A 14,267-nucleotide genomic window follows, 5' to 3' on the forward strand; every position below is an offset into this window, starting at 1 on the left:
CTACGTACTGCAGTAGAAAAAACGGCTACTCAAAAAGTTACGAAAAGGTATAATGTAACTGCACGTATATTTCACAAGTTATAGATCTTGCCAATTTGAAAAATGTTTTTTTTTGATGAAATTATATCGATAAAGTAGCTTCGGCTAAGCAATCGGAGTGTTTTTTGCACGATTAGGATCACTTTTCGAACCTTTTATATTCGCATAAATACGTTTGTTTGTCATTTTCAAGCACTCACGTTTTACTTCGAATAAAAACAAGTGGAGTGACAAGTTAAGCAGACGCAAGACGAGTACGTGCTTTCAGACTGTTTACCATAAACGAATAATATTACAAAGACAATTGTTGTTGAGAATAGTATTTTAGTTGGTACTAATGCCCTGTGTGATACTGCGCGAAACTAGCAGGACCCCTATTCCCTCAGTATAATTGTACCACATCTATTTCATTCGAGTGCTTAGATGCGCCAGACTCACACGCAGTAAATGGCAGTTTTAATATATTTTAACATTTACAGCACCCTTTATATGAATGAATCTTAAAAATAGACTCTCTAAGGAAAATTTAAGGCACTAAAAAATTTGACTAAAAATTTCTATCTTGGTCTACTCTGTTAAAAATCATCAGCGAATCGGTGCGGGGCAAAAGCACAAGAGAAAGATTCTAGAGACACCTATAGACATTGATAGTACTAATGTAACAATTTCCTTGGTAGATTATCGTAAAATGCACATACAAACCAATAACATTTGCGAAAATTTTAGTTTTCATTGTGTATTCATTTGTAATACGAATACAATAAAAGGTTCAAACACCAATGAAAATATCGAATACAATAACATAGTCATTCCATCATGATATAATTTTTTTTTTGTGTGTATAATTTTGTTGTAACACGCGGATCGGAAAAGCTGATACTGCCATTATCATTTCATGTCACACTGGGAACGAGCCTAATGTCAACCCGATGCTGATTTGCAGCCATGCACAAAACTCTGAGCCAACTGTAGACGAGAGGGGACCCGCCGTCGACATCAGCTGATGGCTCATCGCAACGTCACCACACGCTCCGATGACGTCACAACGCCATTCCAGTTCAACGACCAATGGCATCGATCCGACGGAGAAGATTTTGCATTGTATAGAATCAAATTTTATTCGAAACTCATAAACTGGAACTATGAGAGCTTAACTGATTTATCCGTGAATGCTCATGAACTTTTATCTACGTAAACACTTAACTGTAGTCAGCTTACATGCAATCCTGTTTAATGTAAAACCTACCGTGTGAATGCAAAATTGATTTATTTCTGTACGGAGTAAGTATATATGGACGATAACCCGAATGGGACAGCTGAAGATTGAATTTCCTGGGTATAACTGAGAAAAAGTTTTTTGACATTCTCCTTCCGGTGCAGTAGCATTAGAAGTCAGACAAGTAGCATGTAACTTAAGACTATGTCAAATGTTTCACGTATTAGTCAAACTAATTCCAAATAGTGAATACTTAAACGGAGAATTACTGAATTAAATGAACTTGGCGTGAATGTGTAATAAGAAAGAAATGAACTAAAACGCAAAGATTTGAAAATCGTGTACTGATACACATGAATTTGCTCTTACAATATGTAAAAGTGTTTTAAAAACTGTAATATACTGAATACCAAACACTACTCGTGTACAAAGAAAATGATAATTGATGCTAAGTATCAGTCGACAGAATTCCTTGGTAACAGATAAGACTTTTCACAATCTGAATTAAAAAATGATTGTTGTTTGTGGAAGCCTGAAGGCAGGGTGACTTCACAGCGGGCTGTGTGACGCCTCTATTTAGTGGTAAAAGTAATAACAGTGATATAAACTTAACAAAGAATAATCATCTTGTGGTGCAGTTCATCCCATTAAAAAAGAATCTTTGTCTCAAGGAGTGTATTGAAACTTTAGATTTGTTGGTGACATAAAGGTTCTATGAACTACTGTATAAAGGAAATACACCATGTTATCTTTTTCTTATCGCTTGCCTTTTGATCTTGTTGCTCAGCTCTTGTGTTGCGCTCGTGGCTTCGTATGCAATTCAATGTATAGAGGTTTGCTGCCTATTCGTGTATGTCGAATTACCACTAAATAATAATTATCAAAGTTGAATTAAAAAAACTTTTTCTTGCTGTGAAACGGAAACCTTTTCCTGTACTTTCCATGTACGTAAACGTGGCCATTTCCTTGTACGGGTGGAAGTTCGTGTTGTATTTTAATTCCCAAGAGCAGCTTAAAATTGGTTTTCTTTCATTTCTCGCGCTCTACGTTCTGAACAATCTGCATTTTCCAGTTATTTAGGAAGTCCGATTTTTAGTTAACACAGCACGATTATCTTTGATTGTTGAAAATGTATCTTTACTTAAAACCACACTATCAGGAGCTTGCATTAACTTTGGTTTGAGCCTGACGAAGTAATATTTCAGAAATAAAAGAATTTTCAATTTATTTTGAGCCAGAAAGAAAAATACTTAATATTCACGCCAGAGTAAATTTTTCGAAGAAATTAAATACACTTGTGGTCTCAGAATAATAATTCCTAGCATCACGGCACTTTCTCTTTACATAAAGTAAATATACATTTCAATTGAACATACAGTTATTCAATGTAGCAAGACTTCATAACAGTAATAATAGATGTTTATTCTTGCTTTCCCAATAATTGTTTAGGGAGATACTTTCTTAATTTCCCGCAATAAAATCAGGCAAGGTCTAGTTTAGTGCACACTGCAGCGAAATGAAAAGCAAGAATAACTAAACGTAAGCACCATTGTATATAGACGCCATATAGCCACAACATGTAAACACAAAAAAATTAAGCAAAGAATGATAAAATTCTATTTATTATTCTCAGATAGCTTGACAACTGCAATTATAGCCGAAATAGGCTTATCGCACCAAAGAAATTCAACTGAAGCAGCTGACTTGAATTCGTATTTATATTGCTATAACTTTCTCTTTTTTTCACTCACTATCTCACGACAGAACATTTCGCTTCAAAGTTATGGCGCCTCGTAATCAGTGTTATTGCCTAGTGCAGGATGCGGACAACCTGCCCGCAGCAATAAAAGTGCTTTGTACCGCGTTCGAGCTGACAGGCCCGGCCGCAGCACAAACAGCGCGGCTCTGAATGGGAGCCCGCCGTATAACGAGACAGGTTCGCGTTGCATCGGCGGCGGACGTATGACAGATGACAGATATTGGCGGAGCGCGACCGGCTGATCCGTCATTCCCGACACATGCACAACCCCCCTGCCCCACCCCTCTCCGGCGTTATCGACCTCGCCTCGGCAGACGGGGTTGCACGGGTTGGTGCACCGTATCTCGGTCAGGGGAATCGATGGCGGCGTGACGTCACGGAGGCACACCTCGCGCGCCGGCCAATGGCGGCGCGGCTGGGGTTGCGGCGGCGCTCAGCTCGGCATACCGGCGTTACCGTCCGCAGCTGGTGTGCGCTCACGTGCGGGACGCGTGGGGCTGCCGCGACGCGACATGCCCGCAGTGGCCGCCTCTACCGTAGACTGAAGGTAAGCACTGGCTGACCACCCTCGGCTCCACTCTTCTCGAGTCCCGAGCTAGCGCCTTCATTTCTGAAACTATTTAATTAAAAGAAAGTGGCTTATTCTTGTGATTTTTATTTTGCTGAATCCTGATGTGATAAGGAAACTATTACCCACTATTATTTCTGTCATCAGTTGTTGTACTTGCGGCAGGTCTAGGCATGGTACTCTGCCATCTCTTCCGAACTCGTAGTTTCCTCTTTAATTCTGAAAATATTTATCTGGTTTATTCCCTCCAACTGTCTTCTTCTTCTTCCTCTTCTTCTTCTTCTTCTGCCTCTCTTTCCCTTCACTACTCCTTCAGTTCCTTGCTAAAGTAAGCATCAGCGTCTCAGTACGTCACCTAGCCAATTTGTCTTACTTTTTTTCCTGTTCTCCCCAATTCTTCGCAGCGCCTCCTCGGTTTTCGATATTTCAGTGCCGGTGTTGTTCTGATTACGATGCAGACTTACTTTGGAAATACATGCATCTCCAAAGGAAGAGGCACTGCGGTGACCACAGGTGTTACAAAACACATCAAATGACTTCACAATTGCGAATAAGGACTACCATCAACTAAAGAATGGAATGGCGACAATGAAAAACTGTGCCGAACCGGGACTCGAACCCGGATTTTCCGTTCATCGTGAGGGGTCGCCTTACCATTTGGCTATCTGCGCACGACTCACGACCCCTCTCTCCCCCCCCCCCCCGCCGTTCATCGTAAAATATTTTTTTCAAGTACAAATCTACCAGCAATGCAATGTTTTTCTTTGAGTTTAGGATAAACTGCAATTCCAGTTCTAGGCTCCATCCTAACGCGGAAAAATTTTTAATGTGTTCTCGTTGCTTTGGCGTCATCTCAGCAGTCTTATAATTACACTCGATACTACAAAAATGCTGTTTGTGAATTCTTTCGTCACTTCTTGGTAGAAAAATTTCATTATAAGATGTCCCCTGTGAACACTAGGATGCCCCAATAAGCAGAAAACCGGTTAGAAATAAACAAAAATTAATTGAACAAAAACAGTCAACCTTGACAAAAAAGTATCCTATTAGCGATTTTAACTATGCGTATTACATATACTACTTCAGATAATAACATCAATGTGGTTTTTCTGTGTCACTGGTTGAGTTAATGTATATCACGACTACCACGACAAGTTCTTTGGCTCTTCTATTATTTTGCACAAGAATCGCACGATCCGATAAAAAATGCTATTGCCACCCCTACACGTTAAGTTGTGCATAATGAAACTGCCTGTGAAAGCGTTACGCAAAGAGGGACAATAAAGTATCTCTGTGAGAATTATTCTCACACATTACAAGCAGAAGTGAAAGGCCGTGTTTGTCGGACATGACATTCAGAAATTTATGTTCGATTCGAACTGCGAACCAAAATTGAGTGAGGCTGAGAGTGAGGCTTGGTTATCATACAAGCAGGTTTTTTTATACGTTCTTAGGCAACGAAAAGGACCAATATCATAATTATGTTTCAACCAACATGCCTGAATAAATCAAGAAGGTAGGCTGATGAGAATCAAGTGTCACTTTTTGAACATTCACCTTGATTTTTTGCCTGGATTTTTGGTGTTTCCAGTGAGGAACAAGGTGAGCAATTTCAACAAGATATTACGAACGCTGGAATACTTATGTAATAGAAAACTACTGCTCGTCAATTCATTTTCACGTACAACCGTTGGACCATCGAAGAAAAAGCTATATTAGACGTCTTAAGTTCAAAGGATAGAGGAAACATAAATCAAGGACACACAATTCCTATGTAATGAAGAGATCACTAACACCAGTTTTCTGTTCTGTGTCTCCATTGCTTCTTTCTTAATGTTGCTGTGTGTGTTGCCGTCCATCTCATCATCCACGATATGAAATCTCTTGTTTCCATACCACCTTTTCACTGTCACATAACTTCTCTAAGACTATTCTAGAAACCCCTCTTTCATTCTTAATATCTGTACAGTCCAATTTTTTTTTCATTTTTTAAAATTACATTCAACAATTTTCTCTCTCTCTCTCTCTCTTCTCAATACCTCCTGATTTTTCGTTCTATCCATCCAACTTATTCTTTGCATCCTCCGTCATGTCCAAATCTCAAAAGTCTCCATTCTTGCTTCATCTTTGTTCCTTAGTGTCCATGTTGCAGCACTATACAAGAGGTCACACCATACCAAACATTTTATTAATCTTTTCCTCAAATCTTTGCCCATTCCTGTTTTGCCATTGCTACCCTGATGTTAATTTCTGTGCAACTTTTCCACTCGTTTCCTATAATGTATGTATGTATTTCTGAATGGACCTAGAAACGATGGAAAGACTTCGTCCCGCCGTAGCCCTCAGTGGTTCACAACCCCACAACAGGTTCAAATGGCTCTGAGCACTATGGGACTTAACTTCTAAGGTCATCAGTCCCCTAGAACTCAGACTACTTAAACCTAACTAACCTAAGGACATCACACACATCCATACCCGAGGCAGGATTCGAACCTGTGACCGTAGCGGTCGCACGGTTCCAGACTGTAGTACCTAGAACCGCTCGGTCACAATGGCCGGCCCCCACAACAGGACACAGCAGTCCAACCAGCCCACCGCCGCCCCACACCGAACCCAGGGTTACTGTGCGGTTCGGCCCCTAGTGGAAACCCCTCTTTCCTCCCCCCCCCGTCCGGGAACGTCTCATACCAGACGAGTGTAACCCCAAATGTTTACGTGGTAGAATAATTATGTGTACGGGTACGTGGAGATGGTGTTTGCACAGTAATCCTCGACACAGTGTTACTGAGGTGCAATAAGGGAAACCAGGCCTCATTCGCCGAGGTGGATAGAAAACCGCCTTAAAACCCATCGACACGCTGGCCGGTACCCCGGACCTCGACACTACTCCGCCGGGCGGATTCATGCCGGGGACCGGCATGCCTTCCTGCTCTGGAAGCAGCGCGTTAGGCCGTGCGGCTAGCCGAGCGGGCTTCCTATCATTCTTCCTACATATTTAAGGCCTTACGTATTCTCTATACACTGTTCAGCCAAAACATTATGACCACTGCCCACCGCGCCGTTGGGTACCGTCTAGTGGCGTTGCGGGCACTTGCGGTAGCAAAAGGATGTACGCGGAGCGGACACAGACGGGAGGTCATCATAGCGGAGATATGGGCTGCAAATGGGGAGATTCATTGAGATAAGTCACTTTGACAAAGAGCAGATTATTATTACTCAGAGCCTGTGAAGGAGTATCTCGATAAAGGCGAAGCGGGTCGAATGTTCATATGTTACTACCATGAGCGACTACGGAAAGAGGTAGAAGGATAGTGAAACTACCACCAGGCGCTAAATGGTCGGACGTCCACAACTCTTCACAGGACGTGGGGCTGGGAGTGTTGCCTGCTCTGTAAAGTAGGGTAGATGGTGATCTGTGGCATCTCTGCCGAAAGAACACAATGCTGGTGCACACACAAATGTTTCGGAGCACACCGTTCATCATACATTGTTCAACATGGAGCTTCGCAGCAGACGTGTTCACATTTTGACTCTACGACACCGTCAATTACGATTGCAGTGGTCATGGGTGCATCAGGATTCGACTTCGATCAGTGAAACGTGTCGGCTCTTCGGGTGAATCAGATTTTTGCTGCACTGGGTCGACAATCGTTTCCACAAACGCCGTAATCGAGGTGAACGGCGGTTCGAAACGTGCAGCGCGCCACGGACGCAGACTTGTGGGAAGAGTATTATGCAATGGGAGACATTCTCCTGCGCTTGCATGGGACGTCTGTTGGTAATCGAAGCCACGCTGACAACTGCGAACCACCTGCAACCCCCTTCATGCTTGATGTCTTCCCCGACACGGATGTCGTCTTTCAGCAGGATAATTATTCCTGTCTCGGAGCCAGAACTGTACTACAGTGGTTTGAAGATCATTATAGTGAACTCACGTTGATGTCTCGGTGACCAAATTCACCTGATGTAGATCCTATGATATAGGTCGCTATCGGGCGCCATTACCTAGCACACAAATCAGCGGCTCGCTATTTACGCAAATTACACGACCTATGCGTAGATATCTATTGCCACATACCTCCACAAACCTCCCAACAAACTGTCGGATTCCTGATAAGCAGAATCAGTCATGTATTTTGTTCCAACGATGGACAAACTAGTTATTAAGCAGGTGGTTCAAAAATGTTCAAATGTGTGTGAAATCACACAGTACTTAACCTAAATTATCCTAAGGACAAACACACACACCCATGCCCGAGGGAGGACTCGAACCTCCGCCGGGACCAGCCGCACAATCCATGACTGCAGCGCCTTAGACAGCGCGGCTAAGCAGGTGGTCATAATGATTTGGTTCATCAGTGTATTTCTCCTTAATGTATTATCTTTGTCCTTTATTTTCTCCTAGTGTCATAATTTTTGCTTTCTTTCTATTCATTTTCATTCCACAAATGCCGGCCGAAGTGGCCGTGCGGTTAAAGGCGCTGCAGTCTGGAACCGCAAGACCGCTACGGTCGCAGGTTCGAATCCTGCCTCGGGCATGGATGTTTGTGATGTCCTTAGGTTAGTTAGGTTTAACTAGTTCTAAGTTCTAGGGGACTAATGACCTCAGCAGTTGAGTCCCATAGTGCTCAGAGCCATTTGAACCATTCCACAAATGTTTTTAACTTCCACGGTACCCTCTAAATTCTGCGATTTGTTAATTTCACTAGAAAAACCACGTCGCCTGCAAATCTCAACTACAATGTTCTTCTACCTCCAGTTTTTACTCCTTGTTATCTTGTGGCACTTGATCAATCATACATTCTAAGTACAGATTGAAAAAAGCAGGAGACAACCAGCGACTTTGTCTGAATCCTTTTGCTAGTTCTGCGCGGTTGGTAATTTCTCCATTCACTTTCAGTTACACTTTTTGATTGAAGTATAATGAGTTTCTGAAGGCTCACAATCAGACTCGGGGCCAATAGTCCTAACGCAAAATCTGAACAGCACATCAGAGTGATCAACTGTTTACACTACAGCAAGTTTGTGCTCAAACTCCTAATATGTTGAAGGCCATTTCACGTGACACATAACGCTGTTTGTTGCCAGACTGGGTCCTTATTCAAGTTGATTCAGTATTTGCACACCGAATCGCCAAATAAACTGGTATAGGCATGCGTATTCAAATACAAGGATATGGAAACAGGCAGAATATGGCGCTGCGGCCGGAAACGTCTATATAAGACAACAAGTGTCAGGCACAGTTGTTAGATCGGTTACTGCTCCTACAATGGCAGGTTATCAAGTTTTAAGTCGGTCTGAACGTGTTGTTGTAGTCGGCGCACGAGTGATGGGATACAGCATCTCCGAGGTAGCGGTGAAATGGGGATTTTCCCGTACGACCATTTCACGAGTGTACCGTGAATATCAGGAACCTGGTAAAACAGCAAATGTCCGACATCGCTGCGGCCGGAAAAATATCCTGCAACAACGGGACCAACGACGACTGATGAGAATTGTTCAACGTGACAGAAGTGCAACCATTCCGCAAACTGCTGCAGATTTCAGTCAACAAGTGTCAGCGTGCAAACCGTACAACGAAACATCATCGATATGGGCTTTCGAAGTCGAAGGCCTACTGATGTAGCCATGATGACTGCACGACCCAAAGCTTTACGCCTCGCCTGAGCCCGTCAACACAGACATTGGACTGTTGATGACTGGAAACATGTTGCCTGGTCGGACGAGTCTCGTTTGAAGTTGTATCGAGCGGATGGACGTGTACGGGTAAGGAGACAACCTCATGAATCCATGGACCCTGCATGTGAGCAGTGGGCTATTCAAACTGTTGGAAGCTGTGTAATGTTGTGGCACGTTTGCAGTTGGAGTGTTATGGGAACACTGATACGAGTAGTTACGAATCTGACAGGTTATACGTACGTAAGCATCCTGTCCGATCACCTGCATCCATTCATGTACATTGTGCATCCGACGGACTTGGGCAATTCCAGCAGGACAATGCGACAATCCACACGTCCAGAATTGCAACAATGTTGTTCCAGGAACACTCTCCTGAGTTAAAAGAATTTCGCTCGCCACCTAACTCCCCAGACATGAACATTATTCAGCATATCTAGGATGGCTTGCAACGTCCTGTTCAGAAGAGATCTCTACCCCGTCGTACTCTTACGAATTTATGGATATTCCTGGATTAGTCATGGTGTCAATTCCCTCCCAGCACTACTTCAGACATTAGTCGAGTCCATGCCACATCGTGTTGCGGGCTTTCTGCGTGCTCGCAGGGGCCCTACATGATATTAGGCAGGTGTAACAGTTTCTTCGGCTCTTCGGTGTATATCTCCGGACGGCCTCTGATGATACTGTTCCACACAAGTGGCTTCTTATGAGATGCGTGCCTACAGAGTATCGTTTCAGTTGTGCGACTGAATTCGTGATTTCCCGTCAGAACGATCACAGTTCGTAGTAACTGCCGGGAAGTCATCTAGTGAAACCGAAGTGATACCATGGGTTTACCAAGGAAGTGATATAGACCTTCTGCTGTTCATTATTTACATAATGTAAGAGACATTCTGCACACTCCCCTTGGAGTGTTTGCAGATTATTCCTTCGTTTACCCTTTAGTAAATTCATTAGAAAATCGAAATCCATTGAAGAATGATTTAGACAGATACCAACTTGGTGCGAAAAGTAGTAGTTGACCGCAATGAAAAGTCTGAGTTCCTCCACATAACTAATAAAAGAATTCCGTTAAATTTTAAGTTACACGACAAATGACACCAACTTAAAATTTTGCTTCTCTGTGTAAAAAAATAATTTTATAATTACAGTATGTACTACGCAATATGACACATGTGCTTGAAAATGAGAAATTGTCGAAATTGGATAACTGCACGATTTAAATAAAGATTGTGTTCGTTACATCCTACTAACCATATTTTCTTTTACTGACTAATTTAAAAGTTTTAGATTGAACTAAATACCAATGAGCAGAAATTTATGCATGGCAGGGCAAGATTCTAAAATTGCCATTTTTGGTATCAGAGAACTTGAGAAATTCTTGCTGATTTTTAACGAAAATAACCAGCAATATTGCCACTGATTAGCATTCCTGAAAGTGACGAAACGAGAAATAAACTGAAACTCTCATTCAACTTATGCAGTTTATAACAATATTTGTTTACAGAAGTTCACATTTGATCATAGTAATGGACTTTATTGCATTATTTTCATGACATATGATATAACGTTGGCTGACATAATTAAATATTAATGAAATTTGTTTTGAAAGCTACATTTTGTCTGGCTAAAATGTAATCCAAGCCAGCATTCGACAAGATGAATGTAGGAAGCCTCCCGAAACAACCTCACATTGAACAACCTCAAATTGCCAGGTACAATTGGCTCTTAACAGCCTGGGATTGAACCAAGAAGGGTATTATCCCACCCCGCCACCCCCTTCCAAACCCACCACACCAGCGAGTTTGACACGTAACTGGGCACCCATGGTAACAGGACTGCTGAATTTGTAATACGACTACGTTGTGCTGTGTTGGACCCCATGGAGTTTGAGAAGATCCCATTTCTTGGAGATCTTCTCGACCTTGATTTTTCACATTTTGTTATGTCTTGTTATCTCACAAAAAAAGGAATGCACGCATTAGGGGCCATATTAGTCACGAGTGAACACATTTATGGTATAGAAGACCGTGCCCTTCAGAGTCTACTACATGGTCCAGTCACATTAATGTAACCACTGCCCAGTTTCGACGTCAATGTACAGTAACCGCTCTGGGACTGCATGTGGTAACACTAGCATGGAAGGTATGTGAAGGGTGTCTGGAGGACGCGGAAAACAGTGCAGTTGTTGTCGAAATGCGGAAATGGAGACTTTATCTGACGTCCAAAAGGGCATGAAACATTGGCTTCCGGGCAAAGGCTGGAAGCATTTGGAAATGGCGTAGTCTGTAAACTGTTCGTGTGCCGGCGTGGTTGAAGTATACCGTGTACGACAAAATAGGGGTATCCAAAACTGGAGCCAAGGTAATCGAGATGCACCGAGAGCCATAGATGACAGGGATGGACGACGGCTGTGGAGAAGTGTCTGGGCGATTAGACGTGCAACTGTTGAGCACCTGACTGGTCACGTGAATCAAGTGCTAACAGTGTCTCATCAACGACCGTTCTATGGACGTTGCTGCGAATGGGTCTCTGCAGCAGGCTCCTGGTTCATGCACCCATGCTGACTGCTATTCATCGGCGACGAAGGGTGGAACTTGCATGTCCACGCCGCTACTGAACATCCACTGATTGGCGACAGGTGGCCTTTTGAGATTAATCATGCTTTATGCTCCATCGGAGAGATGACCATTTGATCATCGCAAGGGCCCACGTCGGAGAAGGAAACGTAATGGCCTGCGGGGTGTTTTCCTGGCATTTTCTGGGTGATCTCGTCATTCTGGAAAGCACAGTGGATGTATCGTATCACTACATGGGGACCATATCCTCCCGTATTTGTAGTTTGTTTCTCCTTGTCACGATGGCATCTATCAGCAGGACAGTGGAACGTGTCAGACAGTTCGCTGTGTACGTGCGTGGCTCGAAAAGCACCAGGGTGAGTTTACCGTGCTCACCTGTCCACTGTACTTCCCAGATTAAAACCCAATCGAGAATCTGTGGGACTACCTCGATCGGGTTGTTCGTGCCTTGGATGCTCAATCAAGAAACCTAGCGCAGCTGACCACGGCATTGGCTCCACATCCCTGTTGGTAATTTCCAGAACCTTGTTGAGTTTCTTCCGACAAGTCTAGCAGCGGTTCGCGCTGCACAAGGTGGTTATTCAAGCTTTTGACCTTAATGTGACTGGATAGTATATAATCTGTATGCGACTGAAAAACTGAATGTGGTCTCAGAAAACCGCGACGAACCTTCTTTGACCGCAGACAAATGTTAAAGAACTGTTGCGATTAAGTTGTCCAGTAGGAGGAGGGAGTGTCAAAAATGGTTCAAATGGCTCTGAGCACTATGGGACTTAACAGCTGTGGTCGTCAGTCCCCTAGAACTACTTAAACCTAACTAACCTAAGGACATCACACACATCCATGCCCGAGGCAGGATTCGAACTTGCGACCGTAGCAGTCGCGCGGTTCCGGACTGCGCGCCTAGAACCGCGAGACCACCGCGGCCGGCGAGGGAGTGTCCTTGAAGGAATTATGAATGAAATGCTAGGCGGGTATACTGATAGCACGTTATATTTTTGAGCTGTGATATTTGCTGGAATTCGCGCACAACCGTATTGAAATGGTTTCCTCCCCCTAGGTCTATAAGAACTGTATGGGGAAGGGACAGAGAGCAGTTAGCGGACTGTATTTTGACACAGTTCTGTAAATTGTCATATTCGTCTTGACAACACCATAACCACCACCGTGCCGAAGGCAAGGCATAATTTTCCGTGAACAGTCCGTGTTAGAATTATGGGAGGAGGCAAGTGCCGCTTTCTTCCCTCTTTCCTCTCGCCCCCTTGCGGACGCCAATGTGAATACCTAGGCATTACAATCACAAACAAACTGGAATTATCATACAGAAAGTGTTGTGGGGAAGACGAAATTAAGACTTTGTTTTATTGACAGAACATTTGGAAGATGCAACCGGTCTCCTAAAGAGACTGTCCACACTACGCTAGTCCAACATCTTCTGGATTACTGGACATCGAAAAGACTCAAAGAAGGGTAGCTCTTTCCGTATTATCGCGAAATAATGGAGAGAGGTCACGTATATGGTAAGAGAGTTGGGGCAGACTCATCAAAACAAAGGCGTTTTTCTTTGCGGTGAGAGCTTTTTACGAAATTACAACCACAAACTTTCTGCTCCGTATCCCAAAATATTTTGTTGAGTTCCACCTGCATGGGGTGAAATGACCATTGTAATAAAATTTAAAAAAAAATCGGAATTCGCACTGAAAGAATCAGGCGTTCATTTTTTTCTAACGTAATATTCGAGTGTGAAACACTCGAGATATTGTCTAAAAGCGGTTCTGTGAACCATCTGCCAAATAATTAAGTGTGAATTGCAGAGTAATCATGTAGATGTAGAAGACATGCGGCTCAGTCGGTAGCGAATGGCCCCCATGATGGGACAGGCAGACGTTGCTACTCAACACCCAGCGGCAGTAATGTTCGTTTCTTGCCAAAGTATCTACCTACGTTGGGCTGAGACAGAACTGATGTCACATCACCACCCTGACCAGTCTTTTCGACACATGGCTCAGGCTGAAAAACTTTCTCGTTTTGAAAGCGTCGGTAGTAGAAGAAGTGAATCTCTGTTTATGTGGACACATCGATCTGCTAAAGTAATAGCAGCAAATATATGTATATGCAGGAGAGGTTTGTGCACATACAGACACAATTAAAATTGTACCATATACATGACGATCTTTTTTTTCTGATTCTCCACAGACTTATAGCGTGACACGACTATTGGATAAATTCCGTTATGAAGTTGCTGAGGCCATGAAACTTTTTGAAGGCTCTCCGCTGCAGCAATATCGTCACACTCTGTCTTCGTTTTGAGACACGGTGTTATCGAGTAATTTCATGCCGGAATTTCCAAATTCATCTTCCTCTCCCGCACTCCAGAGACTGATACTTTAGATGACAACGCAGATTTGAAAAAAGCGTGACGACTTCTCT

General features: G+C 43.2%; 1 protein-coding gene across 1 annotated transcript in view; it reads left to right on the forward strand.

Moving 5' to 3' along the window:
- Positions 1-3,460: 3,460 nt before the first annotated feature.
- The window catches only part of LOC126237212 (long-chain-fatty-acid--CoA ligase 1), a 694,263-nt gene continuing 683,456 nt past the window's right edge, over positions 3,461-14,267 (forward strand). Inside the window, exon 1 of the mRNA XM_049947096.1 lies at positions 3,461-3,561. The gene's annotated coding sequence lies outside the window, so the exon portion shown is untranslated. The remainder of the gene's footprint in view (positions 3,562-14,267) is intronic.

This window comes from Schistocerca nitens, chromosome 2, assembly GCF_023898315.1.
Source record: "Schistocerca nitens isolate TAMUIC-IGC-003100 chromosome 2, iqSchNite1.1, whole genome shotgun sequence".
NCBI classification, from domain to species: Eukaryota; Metazoa; Arthropoda; class Insecta; order Orthoptera; family Acrididae; genus Schistocerca; species Schistocerca nitens.